This window comes from Aegilops tauschii, chromosome 2 (genome assembly GCF_002575655.3).
Source record: "Aegilops tauschii subsp. strangulata cultivar AL8/78 chromosome 2, Aet v6.0, whole genome shotgun sequence".
In the NCBI taxonomy this organism is placed as follows: domain Eukaryota; kingdom Viridiplantae; phylum Streptophyta; class Magnoliopsida; order Poales; family Poaceae; genus Aegilops; species Aegilops tauschii.
In genome coordinates, this window is record NC_053036.3 from 556,630,578 (window position 1) to 556,656,822 (window position 26,245).

The 26,245-nt window shown below is 44.1% G+C and overlaps 1 pseudogene; it reads right to left on the reverse strand.

Moving 5' to 3' along the window:
- Positions 1-14,119: 14,119 nt before the first annotated feature.
- LOC109770717 (uncharacterized) lies at positions 14,120-21,295 on the reverse strand (annotated as a pseudogene).
- Positions 21,296-26,245: the final 4,950 nt, after the last annotated feature.

Sequence of the window (26,245 nt, forward strand, 5' to 3'; positions counted from 1 at the left end):
CGATTGAATACGAATCGCAACGGATACGAATTGCCTTGTGTATAGTCGGACGGATTCATCAAAACAGGAGTTCAACTAAAAGTATCACCGGTTTGAACATAATGAAAATTGGTAACATTTGAGCCAAAATTATACTGAAACGTTAGGGCATCTCCAACGCCGACCCGCAAACCTCTCGCAACCGTCCGGACTGTGCTGTTCGGACCGCGGAAGCCATCCAACACATCCATGTATCGGTCCGCTGGGCGGTCCAAACACGATTTCTCCTGCAAACCGGAGACAAACATGATGGAGATTTGCGGAAGTCCGGACACGCAAAATGTCGCTCTTCGCCCTCCCGGCCCACCCAAAAGGAAGGCGAAGCCCGTGCTTTTGTAGCATCCCGCGCTATTTCTGCGCCAAAAGTCCCCACTCTCTTCTTCCACACCTCGCCGCTCTCCGCCCAATTTCCACTCTTTTCTCCCACCCTCTCATTCCATCTGCCGCCAACACATGGAACCGTCGGAGAACCTGTCGGAGATGGAGCTGGCGGAGCTGCCGGAGGATCCGAGCATCACGCTCGCCCGAAAGATCAGCTCGGAGATGGCGTACGACACGGACAGGGAGGTGTTCCATATCATCCACGACAGAGACAAGGGAGGAGGAGGGGCTATGAGGACGGGCAAGTGGAAGACTCGAATCCCACCCAGTCTGGTAACTACCAGCAGCAGCTCTTCTACACCCAGACGGCCACGCAGCAGTCCTACAACCAGACTGGCGATGGCACACAACAATAACAACATTGGGTCGCTGGAGAGCAGCATCCGGGGGGAGGGGGGCAGGAGGAGGACGGCGACGATGATGGATACAACCGGCGATCCTAAGAAGGGTAGAAGAGAAAGCTTCAACATGCGGGGGGAGGAGTTGTTGTGCGATGCATGGTTGGCCACTAACCTCGATCCTGTCCATGGCACTGAGCAAAAGGGCACAATTTTTTGAGGAACATTCACATATGGTTCCATGAGCTTGCTGGGATGGCCGGTCCAGCATGCAAAAATGTATAGACTACCGTACTGATGTTCTTTTGGATTCAAGCATGTAAAAACTAAGCATATTTGCCTCTCTTTTTTTATGTGATCGGGGATGCGATTCGGCGCGGGTGTGATCCAGCACATTGTGTGGGTCAGCATACATTTGAATTTGAATTTGCTGGCGGACATATATAGCTATGGTTGGATGGCGTCCTCCCACGTCCGTGTCCGGACTGATCCCCTTGTCTGTAGACGGATGCATGAGGAAATTTGCGGGTCGCCGTTGGAGATGCCCTTATACACCAGACCTAAGATTTTTTTTCTCTCCCCGCGTGAACGCCGTTGTAGCCGTTCGATCAGCCGCACAAATCTTGAAGCGGGTTTCCTCGCCACGTCACGGGTTGTGATCCATTCGCCAGACGGATGATGGTCGTGAACCTTCTTTCTCCTACCGGACGAGGAGACAGATAGATCCCCTTCGTTCTCCATTTTTCTTGGCCCTCTCACTTGCTATCTTTTCCACTCCCGCGACCCTTCAGTTTGCTCTATCCCGACTGGACCCCGGGCAAGGGTGCTGTGGCGGCTAGCCTGCAGATCTCGGCAGCATGGTGCCGGCGTGGGGGCTCGTGAGAGGCGTGGTGTGGGGCCAGAGACTCGCGCGTGTTGTGCATGCAGGGGAGGGGTAGCTTTTGGTGAGCGTGTGGTCGAGAGGCGGATGATGGGGCTCGCCGTGGAGCTCGACGGAATGGCGCCGTCACTCGGGCTTGTGGTCGCGCCGTAGGCGCGATGCACGCGGTGTGCGGTGGCCAAGGTGAGCTAACTACCCCCGAGTGATGACCCATGAGTATAGGTGATCAACCATAGTCTTTTCAATAAGTAAGAGTGTCGAATCCAACGAGAAGCAGAAGGAATTGATAGGTGGTTTTCAGCAAGGTATTCTCTACAAGTGTTGTAAGATAGCTTTGATAAATAGTTTGATCGCAAGTTATTTGGTAACAAGTAACAAAAATAGTAAGGTGCGGCAAGTGGCCCAATCCTTAATAATGCTAAGGACAAGATGATGATACTTCTTATAGTGATTAAAACGCTCTTGAGGACATCCAGAAATATCGTCAATTTATTTTCACCATGATTCATCGACTTCATGTTCATTGCCTTGATAAGTGTTATGTGGGTCGACTGGAACAAACACCTCTTATGATTACAAGAGAAGTAATTAAAATAAATGTAACAATAGCATTATACATATAGATCCAAAACAGTCCCTCGCGGAACAATTCATAAACTGAGGTATAGGCTTCTATCACACCTGCAACCCATCATCTACAAAGTAATTTCATGCTGCCTTCCCTAGGTCCAAAGATGATGAAGTGTCATGTAGTCGGCATTCACATAAAACCATTAGAGGAAGAACAACACAACATAATATCAGAACATTGAACGGTGATCAACTTCATATGATTACTAATAACAAGACTTCTCTCATATTCTCAAGAACAATAGAAATACTCACAACTCATCTTATTAAACATGATCAGTGGGTTTGAATATATGATTAACAATCTGAACATACTAATATTCAACCAAGTAATTAAACTAACTAGCGTCAACTACAATATGTAATCAAGACTACTAGCACCCCCAGATGCCAATCTAAAGTTTGATACAAAGATTGAACACAAGAGATGAACTATGGTTGTGAGATGAGATGGTGCTGGTGAAGATACTGATGAAGATGATGATTCCCACGATGATGAGAATGTTGGTGATGATGAAGGCTTCAATTTTCCCCTCCTGGAGGGAATTATCCCCGGTGGAATCACTCGCTCAAGAGCAAAAGTGCTCCTTCCCTGGTTCCGCCTTGGGGTGGTAGTGGAAAGTCCCGAAACTCTTTTCTTATTGTTTTCTAGGTCAAATAGGAATTTATGGCCAAAGAACATGGGGGGAGCCACGAGGGCCCCACATGGACAAGTGGCACGGCCAGGGGGTGGCCACGCCATCTGCCCATGTGGCTAGCTCGTGGGGCCCCTCTGGCATATTTTTATTCCAAAATTCTTCATATACTCCAAAATAATTCTCTAAAAATCCACACTCCATTTTGAGCTCTGGAGAATTGCTATCTTTGCTATTTCTTTTTTAGGCCATAATTCCATCTGCCGGTAATCTCCCTTCTTTGATGTATCTTGCATTTTAGAAGAGAAAAGGCATTATAATTGCATCATATTGTGTATATAGCATTGAAATAAGATAAATAAAAGCAGCTAATTATGATGCAAAATGGACATATCATGGAGGTGCACGACGACCAATGTTTCTTCTTCATTGCCTACGTGAACGTGTTCCTCATGTGGTAGAGCTCCAACCACTAGGCGATTGGCGCAATTGCTTCTGTCATCGACTCTGCTCCTAGGATGCGGTGGACCTTGAGATGAGTGTGGCACCGCTCAAGCCCTCATTTCGTTGCTGGTTACATGATGTTTTGGAGGTCCTCTTGGTGCCGAATGAGTTCTACATCTTGTTGTTACATGCTCCCGTCAATAGTCGGGCCGTTGTGCCCTACTCCTGCTGACGGTGTAACGGCCCAAGGGTGCCTCACTATGTCAGTTGCTGGCCTGTTGGGCCGACGCGAGGACACCTAGGTCGGTTTCCACCTTGGGTCACTACGGGCGGCCCTTGGTGTTCTATAAGAGGACTCCGAAAGCCTTGTCGTCCAAGTCTGGGAAGACGGATCCGTGGAGGACTCCCCTCCATCGACGTGGCTGACTAGGTTGTGTAACCCTAGGGCCCCCGGTGTGTTATATAAGCCGGCGGGGCCTGGTATAGTCGATAGGTCATCTAGAATCCCTTGGTTGATACTTGTACTTTCTACACTCTATCGCTATATACATACAACAGAAGTAGGCTTTTACCTGCACCGAGAGGGCCTGAACCTGGGTAAACTCGCCTTCTTGTTTCCCCTCCGATCTAATCACCTCTCCGGCCAAGCCCTCATTTAATTACTAGTTACACGATGTTTTGGAGATCCTCGTGCTACCGAATGAGTTCTACATAGTGTTGTTACATGCTCCTGCCAGTAGTCACGCTGTTGTGCCCTACTCCCACTGTCAATGCGCTTGTCCTATCCGGCAGATCTGAAGCTTCTCGTGCAACCCCGTGAGCTCACGATGCGTCCTCGACCCGCAGCTGGAGGATCTCGAGTTGCATGCATTGTTGCTCCAGCCCCCATACAGGGGGGGCATTGAACTCGTCCTTGTATCTACCAAAACGGATGGCAAACATCGTCATATCATGCATTCTATTTTTTCCATCTATGGATGTATGTATGACACTCGTTGTTTTTGGTTTCTGACAAGCACTCTTCCCTCATTCCATTTTCCTGAGGGGGTGGTGAATTGCATTGTGAAGCTCACGCATCCAAGGTTAATCATATTTTTGGTGCACAATTATTCTGCAAGTGGTGATTCTGTTGAAGATCTTTTCGGCCAAGCCGGAATAATAAATTTTGTTGCAGAAGGTGCATAACTGAATATTCTCGACCTTTTACAGTTTTTGCAAATGTTTTATGCAGCTGATCGAGCCATCGAAGAAGTAGATGGCAATTTGCTATCTAGGCACCCACATCAGAGCGGTGGTCCATTACATATAATGGAATCTTTATGATGTATAGAACAGGAAAAATATTTTTCCGAGTTAGCTAATTTATCATCATCATGGCAAATTTACTGTTTGGATATTTTGGCAACTCTAATCTTAGCATGTCAACATTTTTTTGTCCAACTAAGTGTTTTCATGGCAAACTTCCTTTGTAAGTTTTACCATGGGAACTTCATTACAATCACAATGGACAATACACATTAGGTCATGATAAATCCATTAGTCTTACCATGGAAAATTCATTAAAATCATTATGACAATTTTTCAAAAATGTTTTACCATGTAACCTGATTATAATCAGTAAAGACTTGCATTGCATCATGGTAATCCACTAGTCTTAGCATGGCGAATTTATTTAATAAGTTTACCATGGAATCTTCATTATAATCACAATGGCACATAAGTACATTACATCATGATGAATCCAATAGCCTTAGCATGGCACATTTAGGATAATCAACATGAAAATTTTCATTAAAGTGTTACCATGACAACTTCATTATAATCACAATGACAAATTCGACATTCCATCATGGTGAATCCAATAGTCTTAGCATGGCGAACTCATTATAATCATCATATGTCAAATTTTCAGATAAATTTCACGCTGGCAACTTCATTATAATCAAAATGGCAAATACTTATATTAGATCATGGTGAATCCGCAAGTATTAACATGTCATATTCATTATAATCACCATGACATTTATTTTTTCAAATAATTTTCATCATGGCAATTGGCAAGTCATAAGGTTGCCGTGATTGTCATTGGAATAAACTTTTTCCACATTTTTCCATGAACTAGTGGTCATGTGTTTTTGAATATTTCCATATTTTTGTGTACTTTTTGCCATGTTGTTTATATATACTTGCCATTGGGGTATATGGGAATTTACAAAAAAAAATCTATAATCATGGCAAATTTTAGATAGCAACAGTTTTTTAAAGTTGCCATGTGACTCCTTTTATAAATTTTATACATTTTCCATGTGACCAATATAATTTGTTTCGGCATTTTTAATGCTAAATATATCATTTTTTAATTTGCCATGTCAATGTACTACTCCCTTCGATCCAAATTAGTTGACGCACACTTAGTACAATCGGAGGGAGTATGTTCTTCCGAAATTTGCCATCAATTAGGGAACAAATATTATAAAATTGCCATGACATAAATATTTCTACGCTTGCCATGTATTAGAGATTATTTTTCATAGCCATGGATAATTTAGAGATCGTTTTTCATGTCAATGCACTATGTACTATGTTCAAAGATTTTTTTTTTATATTTTCCATGTCAATGTAATATGCTCTTTTTGAATTTGTCATCAATTAGAGATTTTTTTTCTCAATTTTCCATGACATAGATTTTTCTACTTTTGCCATGAATTACAGATTGTTTAATTTCATAGACCATGGCAAATTGTTGTGAATTAAAGACTGTTTGCCATGTCAATGTACTATGTTCTCTAAATTTGCCATGCATTTGAGACCTCTAAATTTTCCATGATAAGCAATCTCTAATTCATAGATTTTTTTTCTACATTTGCCATGAATTAGAGATTGTTTAATTTAATAGACCATGGCAAATTGCTATGAATTAGGCATCGTTTGCCATATCAATGTACTATTATGATCTCTATTTTTTCATAGGAGTTTTTAATTTGCCATGTCAATGTACTATGTTCTTTTCGAATTTGCCATAGAGAACAAAAATTCTAAATTTTGCATGACATAATGTTTTTGACATATGCCATGAATTAGAGATTTTTTTTATTTCATAGACCATGGAAAATTGTATTGCTAGACCATGGCAAATTTATTTCCAAATAGATGGAAAAAATTATTTCCGTAGCCATGGCAACTTTAGTTAATCCTGGAGCATTGCAAGTTTATTTTCAGTCCCATGCAAAAATTATATTTAGAGCAACGGCAATTTAGTTTCTTCATGGACCATGCCAAATTTTATTTCCTAGACCATGACAAATTCATTTTCAAAGACATGACATTTTTATTTTCATAGCCATGACACATTTACTTTTAGAATCATGACAATTTTAGTTTTTCCTGGACCCGTGAAAATTTTATTTTCAGAACCAGGACAATTATTTTTCACATGATCTTTGCATATGTTTGCAATGTTTTATCTTCACCGCGGCAAGTTTTGGTACATTACATGGCACTTTTATTATTTTCTACCATGCCAGAATTATTGTCAGTGCAGGTGATTTATATGTTATGACAAAAAATATAGAGCATGCCATTTTTAATATAAGATCATGGAAAAATTATTGTATGTATTTTATTATTATTTAATAGGCAAATTTTCCATGACTTCGAAATTTAGATGTCATGGAAAATTAAATTTTAGAGCTATGGTGAATTATTTTCCTGGACATTGGCAAGTTTTCATCTATACACATCAAAATGTATACAATATATATTATTTAGAATTATTGGCTATGCGGTAGTTTTATTATAAAAAAGGATGGCAAATTTGTATATTTTAGTTAATTAAGTCGGATGCAATTATTTTCGCTTTTTTGTCCATTTTGTGTGTGGTCCTAAAGTTGGGCCCTTGTTTGGGCCCAATTTTCCTTATCATGTGTTGTTTTTAATAGCTTCAAAGGTTCTGACGCGAGGTCGTTTCCCACCAAAACACTCCCCCCCCCCCCCCGTTGTTGGGTTAAACCTCCCTTGGATAGGATTGAAGAGGTTTGGAGGGGATTGAGGGGGAAGTTGACTTGTAGGGGATTTAATCCTCTGCAATCCGCTCCAATCCCCTTCCAACCAAACACCTACGAAACGATTCTTTGACGCTGGATTCCCTCCCCGGGAACGTCAGCCGGGTATGCGGTCCAAATTATTTTCCCTAGGTTAGCACGCAGATCACAACGAGAAAGTTGAATATTCGACGTTTTGAACATGTGGCTCTGCAAAATTGCCACCATCAAGATGGGCTTCTTAAAATTACCATCCAACTCGTGAACACATTGATTACCATGCCATCTTCCTCTCTTTGATTGATTTCATTTTCCTTTTTGCATTTACAGACACCGGAAAGGACCGAACTGGCCCTATGGCTAGTACACGTGTATGTTCCATCAGATCAATAGTGTTTTTTTAGAAAAGATATCAAAGGGAATCTTATAACTACTAGATGTGCCTTACTTATTGCACATCTAAGTGACTCAATCAAACTAGAATGGGAAGACAAAAGACAAAAGAAAATGCCTGCACGAATCTCTGTGTAAAATTAATGATATAGGACTTAGATGTGCAATACTTAGGGCACATCTAGATGTGCTTTAGCAAAACTGTAACTTATATTTTTTTCAAGGAAACCCGTGGGCAATACAATGAAAGACAACAAAGATAAAAACAACCAGCAAAAATTAAAATTACGTCAAAATCCATATTGGGCGTCCTATTCCTTTGATTGTACGCCACGCCAGAGCCTGAAAATGCACTAAACCAACTATAAGAATAACACCCTCTCATAAGCTGGTAAAAATAATGGTAGCAATAGTAGATACAGGTAAGAATGCAAAAACAAAAATAAAGATTGCATACCAGCAAAGTAAATCATGTTAAGGTGGCTCCACCCTAAATCCATCTAGTAACCACAACTCCCAAACCCTTAGTGGTCGCCTCCTACCACCCCGTCCTCGTTGGAGCAACAATGGCAACTGCGACGCTTTGGCGCCATTCCCTTCTTTAGAGGTGTTACTGCTAGAGAACATATCTCGTCATCCTTGCTATGTCATGAGATGGTTGTTGTTGTTGTTCGTCAATCGTCATTTTGATCGCTTCAGGGCTTTCTTTTTCCATCCATCAAACTATAGCTTTGGTCTTGTATGACTTTGCTCTTTGCTGACGTGATTCTTCGTGTGTGCGGCTTGATGTTGGTCGTGTGCATTCTAGTCATACAGGGTGTGTGTGCTCATTGTGTTTGATGAACCATTAGTGGATTGAGGTCCTTTCTTTTGTGGGACGCTCAAAGAGAATAGGGCGGCTTTCGAGAGGGCTCTTGCACCTCTTCAAGGGAGATTAGCACTTTTCCAAAAGTGTGAAATTTGGGATACATCCTCATCTTCAATTTGTGGTTAATATGTTGTACACATCCTTTACTATGTTTGTTTGCTAGATTGTTGCTCTATCATCAGAAGAGTATGATGATGTGCACGTACACGAATAGCTGGATGTCTTACAAAGCTGATTGATACATAAATTTACTCCTAAAACTTGGCCTAACAGGCCTCTTTTTATATGAATCTCCGATCACTTGTCCACACCGCTGACCAATTCAGAAGAAGTAACCTAAGAGTTACCGTGGATACACAAATAGTTGGATGATAGCACAAGTTATTGTCGATACAAAATAGTTGGATTACATCGACCTGTTGTCCATACACAACTTACATAGCTAATTGCTACAGAAATACGAAGGAGAGAGCCAAGTTTTGGTTGCCGTTGGCCTCTCGCTTCATATATACTCCTCCTAGTCATAATGTCACTTGGTGTCTGTCGACGAGTACCCAGCCCCGTGATGTGATATAATCCTTTTCCGTGACCATACGGGACCAAGCAACAGTCATCTCCACCTCAACACCACTAAGCTTACATGTCGTCACACGAGGGTTCGAATATTCGGGTGCGAAGCATACCTGAGTTTCTGAATCGATATCACCAGATGCAGAGTAAGTCTGCAAGACAACTTTGAGGCTGCCTTGAATTTCTACAGAAACAACCTGCCTTGAGATGAGAAGGTAACCAGCCGAAGCCATAGGCATTGCTCCACAACGAGAATCAAGTAGCACCACTTCCCCAGGCTGGGCATCAGGTCTGCCAGTGACTTGACCATCAATGATCTCTGGTGCGAAGCAAACAACTCTACCTCCATATATGGAAGGCCATGGCCCCCCTTTGAGACGGACACCCAAGATAGTGACCTGGACTGTTTGCTGAATTACCTCCAAACTTACCTCTGCCGTACAAAAGCAGTTCTTAAAGCTAATTGTACCCTTTCCTGCGTGGTAATTTTTCATACCAGTGAGCAAAGCTCTATCTTGAGACATTGTGTTGCCTCTTAGTTTCAGTTGGATTTCAAAGATAACACTGTCTTCAAACACAATTGCACGAGACGGGCCAGTCAAGCGCAAGTAAGGATGCTGCAAGCACCCATTACCATTAGCCACTAATCAACGAGAGAGCCAAGGTAATGCATATACCCCAAAAGTAAATGAAGAGCAAAGGTAGTGCACGTACGTCCTTCTCGACTCTCTGGCACTCGCTCCGATGACGAGCAAACAGAAGGTTGTGATTGTGATCCACGGTGTCTCGGACAGCAACCACACCGTACACCAGCAATGGCCATTCCAATCCACCTTTTATTTCCGTGAGTTTGATGGAGAGGATCTGCAGGGTGGGCGGGAATCCAGTACCGTATGAATTGGTACCAGGTAGCAAGTGTGTGAACTGCGTGGAGCTCAATGTCGCTGCATTTCATCCAATAGAAATTAATTAAGTTGTGTTAGGGATCTTTCAAACATGAACAATTACTAGATATAAACTAACTATTAAATCCCCAGCTTCAGATTTTCTACTCCTGGTATACTACACCCAGGTGAACAATAAATCGAAAAAAAACAATATAAAACGACATCCAATTTTTTTGTTGAAATTTGGCGATATCAAACATGATAAACTGTTTTAGCTTGTAGATGAAATTTCGCAACAACCTAAAACATTTGATCATGTTTGATGTCGGAAAGTTTCAGATTTTTTGGATATCGTTTCAAATTGTTTTTTAAATTTATTATTGAAGTGTAACAAAAACGAGTGAGAAAAGCATGCAGGATATTTGGTTACTCACTCATGTCTCCGAAGCAACCATGGTGAGCCCATTCCTTGTCCCGGGCCTCAGCGTACTGCGCGAAATAATTCTCATCATGGGCGATCTCCTCGGCCTCCATGGCTAATTGCTCGGCCGATTTGCCTCTGTCCATCTCATCGACATTGCCATAACCTATGCTGTTGAGAACTGGATCTGCAGCTAAAAGTAACAGCTTGTCTGAATCGAACGTGGTAGCACGGCACTCATCAACATCTACATCGTAGCCGAAGTCACTTTCGGTGATGGTGGGAGAGAGATCCGCAGCTTCGCCGTCGGATTTGGTCGGCTCGATCATGTGCTGCTTCTCCTCGTCGGCCATCTCATCGGACTCCATGGCTGATTGGTCGGCTGATTTGCCTCCGGTCATCGCGTCGACATTACCATAGCCTGTGTTGTTGATGGGAACGGGAGTTGCAGCTTCAAGTAACGGCTTGGTATCGCGATCGTCACTTTTGGTGATGGTGGTGGGAGTGGGATCTGCAGCCGTCCATCTCCTCCTTGACATCTACCCTCGGCTGGATGTATGCGTCTGGCCGGCGGGATCTTGTTTTCTGGTTCGATTTCCGGCGGGCTAATATATTACTACTGCTCGGAGTCGGAGATGGATTTGCATCTGGACCTCTGGAAACGAACGTCTTGAGATTACCATGCCTGGCGGGGCTGCTTACAAAAATCGGAGAGGATTTCCTTCTGATCCGTGCTTCCTACTTCCCGGATTGGATTTTAGGAAGCAAATCTTTTACAGGAGATCGAAGTATGAAAAAAAAAAATCTTGAACGCTTACGAGTCCCATTGGAATCGAAGCCCTTAATCCCTAAAACTGATAGTACCTTATAACTGATCCCGGTCAACCTTACCCTGATCACCCTGAACCTGTACTGGGCGCAGAGCTCGCCGTCACTGCCGGCGGAGAAGGGGGATGCAGTCATGCAGGTGCACGACGTGTTGACCTGACATCCCAAGCACAAGATGTGGTTGTTGTTTCCCATCTGCTCATATCAGATACTTGCGACGGAAAATTGATGATTAAATCCATATTATATCTGAAAGCAACAACAACATTACCTTAGAATATGATGGACGGCATTTTCGGCATGGATGTTTTCTTTTTTTTGAAAACGGCATGGATGTTTTCTGGAGCTGACGGATAGACTAGGTCTTTTAGTTCAATCTGTACCGCGTTCACTCTAATGAAACCAAGTTTTTTTTTTTTGGAAAATAACACAAATTTGTTAATTAGAAATAACGGTTACATCTTCTATAAGGAGAGATACAATATCGTCCATAGGCTCCTCAAATCAATCCCTTTGTCGCCGAAAATTTTGCTAACCTAGCAAGTTCATGGGTCTTATTCACTTCCCTATTACAATGTTCAAAACTAGTGAAAGAATAATTACAGGCCAGAAAATAGCAATAATAGAAACTGCCACCGCCGCTCCCGCGGACCTTCATCCATTCTTCATTGTATCAAGTTCACTCCAATGAAATCAAGTGCTCTTACTTAGAGCATCTACAACCGAACCACTTAAATTTTCCTATACGTCTGGGCCAAACGTTCGCATGTCTGATGCGTTCGCCATGTCGGACTGATGGGAGGGGGCCATCCAAAATCCTTTCGAGTCATCCCCGACCTGTCCTTTTCCATTCCTCTCTTCCGCCTCACCCGCACAGCCGCCAACTTAGCTCCACTGCTACCTTAGCTCTGTCGTCGTCTCCAACCCATATCACCGTCACCGGAGGCCCCAATCCACAACGCAGCCGTTCGCGCCGCCACAAGACGCCGCGCCGGTACGTCCAACTCATTTGGACATACACCTCGCCCTCTATGTGTTTGATGAAATGTACGAGCAGTTTTTCTTTTTTTGCTCATTTGTACGTAAATGATGGATTCGCCGGATGATGAGTATGGGAAGGACATTGGCGAATTCATATACAAAGAATTCATTGACTTGTCAGATTCGGACGACAAAGATGCTGAAATGATGATGATAATAATGAGCATCCAGGGAGAATTGGAGAAGCAAGAGGAGCATGTTCTTAACTTCAAGGGTTCGATAAAGAGCAGGAGAGTTATTCTCCGTGATAGGATCTCTGTCGCATGACTTCTCTACAAGGACTACTACACATCGTACCCAACATACCATGAAGGTTTTTTTGACGTCGCTTTCGGGTGAGTGAAACTTTGTTCTTGCACGTAGTGAATATCGTGGAAGAGGCTGATGACTATTTCAAGCTAAGGAAGGATTATCGAACAACTTTCCTTCTGTCCTTTGCAGAAATGCACGGCTGCTCTCGGGATGCTTGCTTATGGCAAAGTCGCGGATGGCATTGATGCTGAAATCCGGATGGGAGCGACCACATGCCTACAGACTATGGTGAAATTTGCATACAATATGGTGAAGGTGTTCGGACCAGAGTACGTGAGAGAACAAACTATGGAGGACACGGAAAATTTTGGCAATTGGACCATCAAGATGTTTCTTGGATATGCTCGGTTTAGTTGATTGCATGCATTATCAATGAAAAAACTGGTCAAAAGGTTTGCGCAGTCAGTACCAAGATCACACCAAAGAGGTCATCATCATACTTAAAGCAGGGAACCCAAGGACTTGTGCATTTGATATGTTTTCTTTGGCATGATTGATTATCAAATGACATAAATATGTTCCAACGATCTCATTGTTCAAGAGACTTTGTGATGGGATGCTCATGCGTGAAACTACACCGTCAACGAGCACACCTATAAAATGGGATGCTACCTTGTCGATGGTATCTATCCTTGGTGGGAAGTTGTTTGTGAAGACTATATCCAATCCCCGAGGTAGAAAACAATGTCTCTTTGCACAAATGCAAGAAGGTGCTAGGAATGATGTGGAGAGGGCATTCAGAGTGCTCGAAGCTCGTTGGGGTATTGTTCGTGGAGATGCAATGATGTGAGAACTGGAGACACTTTGGCAGTTTATGACATGCTCTGTAATCTTGTGAAACATGATTGTGGAGGATGAGGGCGAAGGGGCAGCCCACACGCATGATTTTGAGAAGTCTCGAGTTCATGCCCGCCTCCCGGAATAAGACGCAAAGCATGTTGTGAACTTTCTAGATATGCATCGACAACTTCGAGATCAACGGGTGCTAATGGAACTACTCAATAATTTTGTGGAGTATATGTGGACCCATGCTAGAAATTAATGAATTTTATGTTTCAATTATGCACTTCGAATAAATTTTATGTTTGAACTATGTATTATTATATATGGATAATATTAATTTGTGTGTGGTATTCATTGTTTACGTGTAATGGTTAACGTCCATGTGTCTGCATGAATTTGAGATTTCAAAAGTGGGGGGGGGGGGGGGGGGGGGTGGTTGTCCGGAGGACATTCGAGGGGACGGGCCGGCGTTGTCCGACACACCCACAGACTGACTTTTACGCGTGGGGGGTGGGGTGGGGGAGGGGGTTACTTGAATTCACGTTCACGGCGGCAGTTCCTGAAAAACATGTGATTGCAGGCATACACATGTATGATGGTGATACCACAAGGGAGGGGGGGGGGGGGGGTTTCCATTCGAGTATAGATGCTCTTACCATTTGAGTAGTTGAATTCACGGCGAAAAACATGTGATCATAGTCATACACACGTATGATGGTGATACCACAATGCGGACGGAACTAAAAGAACGAAGGACTTACTTAATGCTAAATATTTCATTAACCAAGTTGATTCGTCTACCAATGTCGCCTTTGCTCCAATGGCGCACCTTTGACCGTTCCTGTATAAAAAACATCACATTGATAATTGTGATCAATTCCCATTGCATCAATCAACCAGACATATATTACAGGAAAATCATGTTATACAATAGCCTTAGGTACAAGAATTTGTTCCAAAACGAAAAAAGAAACATATGGAAAGTTTGAAAATGCATACATAAACCAGGTGGAGTAAAAAAATCATCTTCTCAACTAATCATAGTGTTACTACTTTAGAGCAACTCCAATAGCAGCCCTGTTTTTTAGCACGAAAACAGGGTGGAGTAAAAAAATTAGGCATGAAACGTATTTTTTTGGGTACGAGCAAGCGTCGTCTCCAACAGCAGCCCTATAAATAAGGCACCCAGATCAACAAAATCATTTTTTTAACTAATGTTTGAACTACTTCGACCATATTTCATATTTCAAACAAAGTTTGACCGAAGTTTAAATATGGAAAACATAGTTCAAATATGACACTGCCACTTCAAACTACCAACTTAAACTACGATCACTACACAGTCGATATCATCGGACCCATCACTCTCGCCGTCAGAATCGACATTGACCACACCGGAGGCTCCTGCATTCTTCTTCTTCTAGCCCTGTGATGACGAAGGCACTGCCTCGTCGTCGTTCTTGCGCTTTTCGGTGTCCTTTTTACAGTAGAACTCCATTTCGGCTTGCACATAAACCGAATGTGCCCTAGCAAACGCCGCCATGGCCTCCTCGCCGCTCTCTCGGATGTTGTCCCACTTGTCGACAACAATGCGAGGAGCCGGCTTGATCGGGCTCGACTCGATTGTCACCGAAGGCCTGACAAGCTCCGCATCGGCCCAAAACTAAATCTACTAGACATTGAGCTTCGAGCGGGGGAGGTTGAGCCTCCACACGGCAACGCCGTACAAGCGGGCAGCAAGGTCGCCAGTCGAGTTCTTGTCGAGCCAAGACCTCTAGCTGGCATGTTGGAACTCAACGCGTAGTTGCCGGACGGGCACCGGCGCACCCCTTTTAATTCGGTCGTGCCCTTTCTTTCGGAGGCATGGCGAGGAAGCAATGGTGCCGGGGAAGCAAGCGGCAGCTCTGGGGTGGCAGTGGTTTGGAGAAGAACTAACGTAGGTGCGGCGGCAGCACGTTGGATTTCGCCGGGGGGAGGGCCAGGGCAAACCCTCCGATTGACCCATAGGCCCAGTTAACTATTTTTTTAAATGTCATGAACAAAACAAATACATGTTTTATTATAAAAAATAGAGAAAACATAAATTATAATTGCCATGATCTAAAGATATGAAAATTGACATGCAACTTTATGAAACTGCCATTTCTCTAATTTATAAGTTTACAATGGTATGATTAGAAAAAGTGTCGTGTGATCTACAAATTTTTTTTATGGTTTTTGTTGTAGAGATATTTCACTGTGCAAAAAATGCCATATGTTGAAGAATTTTTTTTCCTTTTTTTCATGGACAGAAAACAAAATGCCATCATATAATTTTTTTGATTTATTTGGTCCACGGTGCCAAAAAATAATAAAAATGTCATGCCAATGAAAAACTAAATTGCAATGCCAATTAAAAATTGGCATCTTCTTAGTAATAAAACTGACATCCTCTTAATAATAAAAATGTCATGCTCTCAAATCAAATAATAAACTATCATACTACTAATAATAAAACTGACATCCTCCTAAAAATAAAATTGACATGTTATTAATAATAAAAATGTCATACTCTTAATAATAAAAAAGTCATCCTCTTAATAAAAAATGCCATGTTATTAATAATAAAAATGACATGTTCTTAATAATAAAATTGTCGTCCTCTAAATAATATCCACGTTATTAATTATTAAAAGATCATGCTCTTAATAATAAATTGCCATATGTGAAAGTAAGAAGAAATTTCCAAAATTGCAATGAATAAGTGATAAAATTTCCCAAAGCTTGCTGGGGGCATTACAAAAAAAACCTAAAAATTGCCATGTTTTGGAAGACAAAAAATGGCATGGTTAAAACAAAAAAGAATTGCCGTGCTACCTATAATTAAAATGCACATGGAAACTTTAGAAAATACCCCCTCTCTAAAAATTGGGATTTTTGTTCCTTGAAAATTAAAAAAAAACTGGATTTTCGGGGGGAAATCAAATTAAAAAATATCTTTAAAATACATATAGCAGTTTAAACGCAAGTCACAACCCCTCACTTTAGTTGAGTGATAAGCGGCCGCCCCTTACGCAAGAGGTCGCCCGCTCCTCGGGCACCTTGGTCCTGCATTTTTTTTAGAGAAAAAAAAAGAGAATGTTCGTCAGGAAACGGGAATCAGCAAACAGCTCCAGCTGATCCATATGGCATCGGCCTTGTGCCAAGATACGTGCAACAGCAGGGAAGGCGTTCGCTGGGGTTGGCCTCTTGGCTAACGTTCGCCAGATATCATTTACGTAAAAAAAACTTGTGACAGCGGCAAACAAGCAACAAACCTTAATTCCTTGAACAGTGTGTTGTACTGAATCTGGCAGGCATCGGAACAATATAACTGATGCTCCCCAACCTAAAAAAACGAATGTCGTCAATTGAGTCTATCCAGAGGGTCACTGACCTTCAATAACATGTTCCATAAAAATAGGTTGTAGGTGTAACTATTCCTATTCCAAACTGTATATATGTGTGTAACTGCACAAAAATAAACCTATAAGAACAGCCTAATGTGCTTGACCTCTAATTCATTTCACAGAAGTTCTGATCCCGAGTCATCCTTGTTCTTTGTTCTAACAATCTCAGGGTCGACAGTGTGCTGCTTGCATCCTCTGGGGCCATAGTGCTCCGAGATCTTCCGCACCACCTTCCGACACAGAGCACAGTAATGAACCTGACATGCCAGGCACAAGATGTGGTTGTTGTTTCCCATCTGCTCATATCAGATACAGTGAAATATTCCCCAACATCAGATGAAAAATTGATGTTTAAATCCATACGATATCTCAAAGCCACATCAACATTACCTTGGGATATGGTCGGTGGCATTTTGGGCATGGATACTGTCTGATGCTGACGGGTAGACTCAGTACTTTTCGTTCAATCTGCACCGTATTCACTGTAATGAAATCAAGTGCCCTTACAGTCTCTGTCCTCCTAGCATTTAAGTAGTTGAATTCACGGTGACAGTTTCTGCAAAACATGTGGTTGCAGCCAGACACACGTATGAAGGCGATACCACAATGAGGACATGGAACGGAAGAACGGAGGACTTCCTTGATGCTAAATATTTCATTTGCCAAGTTGATTCGTCTGTCAATGTCGCCTTTGCTCCATTGGCGCACCCTTGACTGTTCCTGTATAAAACAAACATCACATTGATAATTGTAATCGTTCATCATTGCATTAATCAACCAGACATATATTTCCGGGAAATCATGTTATACAATAACCTTATGTACAAGAATGTGTTCCCCTCAAAATGAAAATATAATGAAAAAACTTGTAGTGCCTTTTCTCTACTAACCAAAGGAAATCAGTTCTACAACGATTAATTTGGTAGGGAGACATATCCAGTGGCACGTGCTATTACTACACACCCTCATCCCAAATTTTCTTGTTCAGCACTTAAGTAGGACACATGGTTCAATTATTAACACTGAAGCTTGGAAAAAAATATTTTGAAACTTTCATAGGGGGAGGCTCTCCATCTGAATATTTTTTGATGCCTTTTTTTTCCAAAAATCTCCGAGAGGCAATGTCTTATAAAGGCGCGCTTATTCAATGCGAAGAAAGGAAATCACACCACAGCAGTGCGTGGTCTTTGAGCTCAGAAGAGCGCAGCCAGTGTGACCATAGGGTCATATCCATGCTTGTAATATGTTGGGCCTAAAGTTTGAAATTGTTTTTTACTAAATTCTTAAGAAAAAAATAAGCCTTTTCTTTTATGAAAATGCTTTTAATATGTTGGAAGTTGGACTTGGCTCTGATTGTGAACACTCATAGGTCACAGCTAATAATGAATTGAGACAAACGAGAGATTCTGTAGCGTTTAGCTGGACTTCGAAGAGAGTATGACATAGTACTCCTAGATCCATTTACTACCTGTAAGGTGAGAAGTTTTTCTTCTGGAGTAAGAATAATGCAGCTCCTCCCTGTGTGACAAGGCTCTCTGCAGCGGGTGCAGAAGTTGAAGAGGCAATTGGAGCATCCGGCTTTATCCTCGTCTAACAGGCAAGCTGTTCCACATCTTGGACAGTATGCTACATCAGCCATTGAATCTAGAGCCTTCTGAAGCATCAACCTTTCGCACCGTTCAAAATCTGCATCTCCTAGCAATCTCTTCAATAGATTAGGAGGAATAATAATGCCTCCACACTTGTCATCAGGGCACACCAACTTTAGTACTGTTCCTTCCTTGAGATGAATCCTTGAGTAAGTCTCCATGCACCTCTGGCAAAAGTAATGCTGGCATGGAAGCTTTACAAAATCAACGCCTGAGGGTAATCAAAAGACAAAGATTTAGTTCTTACAAGATCCAGTCTCCTGACATGATGGAACTTAGATCCCCATGATTAATTGATTATTTCACAGAAGAGTGAACATGGACATGATTATCTATGGTAAGTTTAGGCTTTTGAATGGTCCATTGGTTTAATTAGCAGAGGCTCAATTGTGTACATAATTAGTGAAACGCAGTGACACATGGACACTGCATTTGTTATTGCTGTACATAATTAGTAGAGGCTCAACTGTGCCTTGACGAATATGCGAAAAATGATATTTTTGTCAGGTTTAAAATGTTGTGCCTTGACGAGTATTAAATAGTTGAAATGAATTCTGAGCAAATATTTAGATTCTAGTTATGTGATATTATTTCCAAATTCTGGCCAATATAGGCTCGAATTCGTGCTCATTAAATCATGGAACCCCAATTCGGCATCCAATGTATATATTTTGAAATGTGAATAGTAAGTCCTGAAAAAATTACTATGTGCAGAAAACAGCATATTCAGACGAAAAAAATAGAGATATCATAATGCTGAGCATAGTGCAAGAAATGAGCCCCAGGAAGAGTACCCCGAGCATCAACTAGAGCATTCAAGTTACCACTAGAGCATTCAAGTTACCTGTGTACTCGCTGAAGCAAATCATGCAGGCATGAAGCCCGTGGAGAAAGGATTCATGGCATTGCTCCTCATTGTAGCTGATCAACTGTTGAACGACAGACTCTGCAGACAAAATCTCTCCCACAACCCGAAAATCCACAGGACCAACCGCAATATGAGGCTGTCGTACGACTATTCCGTTATCAAAACCAAGATGAGAAAGCATAGAGCTCTGCAGCCAATGCACCCACTCATAAACAACTTCCTATTCAGCTTGTTGCGCCCAGATCGAGTCGAGCATGTGACAAAGGGAGGAGACCTTCACATTATCCAACCATTGTACACCGAGAGTGAAGTGTGGAGGATGATGGCTTGGGTACGATGGAGGCATGAGGCATGTCAGTGATAGCGGAGCCAAGTGCTCGACACTGAAGTTTTCAAGGAACTGGCTCTTTGGGTCGTCATCATCACCCTGGAATGGTTCTAACATTACAGTGATACCATCTGGAATTTCACAATACACCTGGATCTGCAAATAATTGAGAAAGGAAGCATCATGATTTTTTTTTGTGTCGATGATAGTTACTGATTCCTGGGACCCTGTGGGCCAATTAAAAAGTTTTACCTGGAAAGACCGAGGTCCAGCCTTTTTTTCACCAAAAATGCAGATCTTGTCTCCAAAAATCGCCTCCAGAGCTAACATCTAAGAAACAAATAAGATATCACAGAATAAGATTACCTCGGCATTTACTCTTTGAAATTCACTATAACTTTTTTACATCCAAGTTTGAGACGACCAATACTCATCTTCTGTTTCTGAACATGGGTTGTTTGGCATAAGAAATTTTATGTTGTTTTTGTCTTGAAGTAAATACTCCTATCCTATGTAATCAAAGAAAAGAAAGAGATTCTTGGTTTTATTGCTCCCGCTTCCTCAAATGCCCTCGTCAAGCCAACTTTGCTTTTTGGGAGGCGAAACAGGGGTTGAAGCGGACATGTCAAAATGACAGCATCGAAGATATCTATATACACAGGAACGCTTATTCCGGACTGCGTTCCCGAAAAAGTAGCCTACTTGACAGAAAGGGCGGGAATTAACTTGTGAATGAAACCATTCACATATTGTTTGATACCCAATGTCAGAGCTTCCTCTGTTCTAAATATCCTGCATTCCAGAAATCTGGAAGTGCCACTCCAACTCTGAAACCAACTTTTGCATACTACTGTATGCATGCTTTCAGTTTGGAACCTGCTTAGCTGAACGTCAGAGCAACAAAGTACTTGGATCTTACAGTCGAAGTCGCAGCTTATTCCAAATCACAAAAACTGAATGGATATTCCTGTTTTTCTGCGACCTCTATCTTCCACTGTTAGGGTTTGCGGTCTGAAATTACACAAGAGCTTTGGAAAATTTGGAGGATTCAGTGGACGCCGCGACCAGGAGAGGGATTTGCAGTGCGAAATCGGTCCAAGGGTTTATCAGTAACGAGGTTTAGGGCGAAGCACGGAGTTTCGGGAGGGGATACCTCGTCTTGCTGGAGCTGGTCGTTGGAGCGCAGCTACTCGTCCGACAGATCGGGCTCCACTCCCTCCTCGCGATCCCGCAGCGCCATCTCGCCGAGCATCCTCACCGCCTCCGGCGAGAGGTCGTCGTCGCGGTGAGCGCTCTCCATCTCCATCCAGGGCTCTGCTGCGGGTTGGTTGTTCGTCGCGACTCGCGACGCCACGCGTACGGCAGAATTTAGAGCCTATTTATTTTTTACGGGAGAATTTAGAGCATGTACAATCGGACCTATCAAATCCGCCCTCAACGGAGTTTACGATGTCTCAAATATTTAATTCTACAATCGGATATTTGAAAATCTTAAATTCATATTATTACATGCAAGGTAAACTGATCTCTAAGCGGAGCCCGTCCGGCTCCGCCATGTCCATGTCCGGAGGCCGGCTGCGCTTACCAAAGTGTTGGTTCGGCACCGGTAAGGTAGGGTAGGGCATGGGAACGAGCCGGCTCACGAGACTCAAGGCGTCGCCATCTCCCATGCCCTATTCTTCCTCGTCGGAGCCCGGAACCTGGACAGTACCGATGGACATCAGATCGATGATGGATCGGTCCTAGGACGAGATGGCGACATCCACCACGACGCGGTTGCGGCATCCGGAGTGGTGTGCATCATATGGGGCACCAGAGAATGCGACTGCGCCTCGCCAACTCCCACCACCGCGAGGGCTGCCGCAGCCTCGCACGGTGGGCACACCACGTCATGTTTGCATCGGATGACACCCATGGTGCATCCATGGCCTCGGCTCGCCAATAGAGGGGTTGTGCATCCGCCACCGCGTTCGGACACCAGAGGGGTTGCACGTCCGCCACCACGTCCGGACGCCAGACAGGTCGCACCGCATCTAGCGAGGCAGCGATGGCACACCTAGCGCGGGATCCATGCACCATTTGAGCGGACCCAATGGATTCCTGGCGGATGGAGTCCGAGCACTGCCTCATACGAGCCTTCTCTCGGGAGCGGCGCAACGCAAGACGAATGGCCATCTCCTCGTCAGGGCTGCGTGGGATGAGCTCGGAGTCGACGGATATGGAGGTGTAGTACTCGGATCCGCTGCCCGTTATGCCGGAGAAGGCCGGAGAACGTCGTACGGGAGCTTGGGTGGCGGAGGGGAGTGAAGTGAAGTGGCTAGGGTTTGGTCTGGCAAGCGAATGGGAAGGATTATATGTGCGGTCGGATGGGCCAATGTGGACCGAGGACGATGTGGCGGACACATCCGAGCGCCGCATATCCACCTCAAATTTGGGCTGGATATGAGGGGTCGTTTGCCTGGGCGTTTGAGACGGGTTTGGGACGCTCGACGGTGAATGCTGTTAGCAGCTACGAACACGAAATGACTGAGTTGGAGTGTTGAGAGAGTAATTAATTGGATGGGAGGTCCCTACATCTCGATGCATGTGAATCATTGAGTTCCATGCATGCTTTGGATCGGAACATACTCTCTGAGTACACCCAATGGGACAATGACGTCAAACTTTTAAAGTGGAGTCTAAAGATGACATACTGCTAATCCACAGCGCAGGCAGACAGACGCCTGGAATAGAAGCAAAAGACATGCCAGCCCCAGCCTCAGCCCTAGCCGGATCATTGCTCGGCGATCTCTCTCGGTACTGTGTGTGTGACTGGTAGGGTGCGGCAGTGGCGGAGCTTTGTAAGAGCAACCTGGGCCATCGCTCCCCCCACCCCTAGTCCATGAGAAAGTTAGCGAATATCCTCTAGTATTCAGCCCATATGTCCAATTAAAATCAGCCTAAAAGCATGTTTCTTGCCCCTCTAGTCCATTGCCCCTCCACAAATTCAGCCCAAGCTCCGCCACTGGGGTGCGGCGTTACGGGTCTTGGCACTCCTAAAAGTGACATGTTACACTTGTATGAGTTGATGCATGTGTGCACCCTTTGTGGCGTGTGTCTACTACTGACACTGAGCATCGATCTTCTTGTAGCTAAGGCTGCAAGTGGACACGGGCTGCCCGCGGCGCCCACATAAAAACCCAAATAATCAACTTTCATGGACGCCCGTGGATAGAGCAGCCAGATATGTGGGATATGTGGGCTGTCCCGCGGCGTCCGCATCAAGCCCACGTTTCCGCGGTGATGCGGTGATGATTAGGGCACCGCCACCATCCAGTTCCGCCATGGTCGCAAGACCGCCATCCAGTTCCATCATGGACGCCGCAGCGCTGTTGTTACACCGCTCCTGGCTGGCCTTGAACGATTGAACAAGTGGAATCGTTTCGAGTTGTCTCGCAAGAAATTTACCTTGTTCATCAGCCATGTTCACTGAGCTAGCTGTTGGAAATATTAGCACTTTTCCGACTAATCTAATCCACGAGTAAACAGTACGCATGGCAAATACGGTATGCATCTCATACTGATACCTAAGCATGTGAGCACGTACAGTACATAGAACCGAACCATCTATGAACAGCATATATACGGCAGCAGCAGCCTCGGCATCAGCCAAGGCCTTCTTCTTGGCGACTTCGTCGTCAGCCATGGAGTCGATGTAAAGGAAGTAGTGGAAGCAGAGGCGGACAAAGACGGGGACGGATCGGGAGCAGTCGCGTCGAGACGCTCCCCAAAAACCTTATTGCCGTTCTCAGTAGGTGGCGGCTAGGGTTGTATGAGAGGGAGTGAGTGAACAATTAATTAACCATTCCTGAGCGGCAAAAATAAGCTTCGGCTCGCCTCATTCCCGCAACCCGCGGCGCGCGCGGCGTGCCGTGGCGAGGCGAGGCGGGCGGCGAAGGAGGAGCAGCATGCGTGTACAGCTCGTATTCCCAAGCTCCCAATAACAAGTGATAAAGCAGCCCTTATAAAGAGGTCTGACTCTTCTTACTGTAGCAGTATGGGACTAAACTTCCCACACTTCCCACCACTTGTCGTACACATGCATGGGCCTTAGAGATTAACTAGAGATTATTGTCGTATATGGGCCTAAGCCCATCCATAATCCATCACTAGCATGGTTCAGTACTACCTGCTGCCTCCCTGTGTTGGGCAAAGTGCATCTGCATATCTGCATTACTGGGACCGCCGCATATCCTATCTATCCATCCTGGCGTGGGGATAGCAAAGAGGATCCGATCCATGTAGCTAGACTGCTAGTTGATTGTTGCCTTTCAATATTATAAGGATCCAAGTAGTAATTAAATCTAAATCTTCACATATACTTGGATCCTTATGCAGATCATCTGATCGTTAGATTCTGATGTCCTTATGCAATGATTAGTGCAGTATGGATAAGGACATAAAGGGAAAAATAAACATTCGCATTTTTCATCAGATCTTAACCTTATGGGAGGCGATCTCTGAAGTTCAAATCATACATGGTGCTGAGGACAAATGGTTCTGGTCGTGGAATTCTAAAGGTACCTACTTGGTGAAATTTGTTTATAAAGTGCACTTCGCTGCATCAGTTATGTGTAATACTTCTTGCACCATTTGAAAGGCTTGGGCTCCTTTAAAATGCAAGCTCTTTCCCTGACTGGTCGTCAAGGGGCGTGTCTGGTCAGCGGACCGTCTAGCTAAGCGTGATTTGCCTCATAATGTTGCATGTTGTTTCGGCAACATTGCGCAAGAATCAGTTCATCATCTCTTCATGGATTGTAGTGTTGTGACCATCATTTGGAGTTCAGTGCTTCTTTGGGCAAATCTAAGCGACGCCATCCCTCAAAATGCTCCTGATTTCTGGGATTGGTGGCAAGAGGCCGGAAATAGAGTCCATGGACCTAGAAGGAATTCCATGAACACTATGGTACCACTAATTATATGGAGTATATGGAGGGAAAGAAATGGCAGAATTTTTGAAAACTCGCACACACCGCTTCAAGGAATCATCAATCAAATTAAGATTGACGTGATGCATGTTGGTGAACGTAGTAATTTCAAAAAAATTCCTACGCACACGCAAGATCATGGTGATGCATAGCAACGAGAGGGGAGAGTGTTGTCCACGTACCCTCGTAGACCGAAAGCGGAAGCGTTACCACAACGCGGTTGATGTAGTCGTACGTCTTCACGATCCGACCGATCAAGTACCGAACGCACGGCACCTCCGAGTTTAGCACACGTTCATCCCGATGACGTCCCTCGAACTCCGATCCAGCCGAGTGTTGAGGGAGAGTTTCGTCAGCACGACGGCGTGGTGACGATGATGATGTTCTACCGACGCAGGGCTTCGCCTAAGCACCGCTATAGTATTATAGAGGTGGACTATGGTGGAGGGGGGCACCGCACACGGCTAAAAGATCAAATCAATTGTTGTGTCTTTGGGGTGCCCCCCTGCCCCCGTATATAAAGGAGCAAGGGGGGAGGTGCGGCCGGCCAGGAGGAGGCGCGCCAGGAGGAGTCCTACTCCCACCGGGAGTACGACTCCCTCCCTTCCTTGTTGGATTAGGAGAAGGGGGGAAAGAGGAGGGGGGGGGGAGGAAGGAAAGGGGGGGCGCTGCCCCCCTCTCCTTGTCCTATTCGGACTAGAGGGGGAGGGGCGCACGGCCCTGCCATAGCCGCCTCTCCTCTTCTCCACTAAGGCCCACTATGGCCCATTAAACCCCCGGGAGGGTTCCGGTAACCCCCGGTACTCCGGTAAAATCCTGATTTCACCCGGAACACTTCCGGTATCCAAATATAGGCTTCCAATATATCAATCTTCATGTCTCGACCATTTCGAGACTCCTCGTCATGTCCGTGATCACATCCGGGACTCCGAACAACCTTCGGTACATCAAAACATATAAACTCATAATATAACCGTCATCGAAACTTTAAGCATGCGGACCCTATGGGTTCGAGAACTATGTAGACATGACCGAGACACGTCTCTGGTCAATAACCAATAGCGTAACCTGGATGCTCATATTGGCTCCCACATATTCTACGAAGATCTTTATCGGTCAGACCGCATAACAACATACGTTGTTCCCTTTGTCATCGGTATGTTACTTGCCCGAGATTTGATCGTCGGTATCTTAATACCTAGTTCAATCTCGTTACCGGAAAGTCTCTTTAATCGTTCCGTAATACATCATCCCGCAACTAACTCATTAGTTGCAATGCTTGCAAGGCTTATATTGATGTGCATTACTGAGTGGGCCCAGAGATACCTCTCCGACAATCGGAGTGACAAATCCTAATCTTGAAATACGCCAACCAACAAGTACCTTCGGAGACACCTGTAGAGCACCTTTATAATCACCCAGTTACGTTGTGACGTTTGGTAGCACACAAAGTGTTCCTCCGGTAAACGGGAGTTGCATAATCTCATAGTCATAGGAACATGTATACGTCATGAA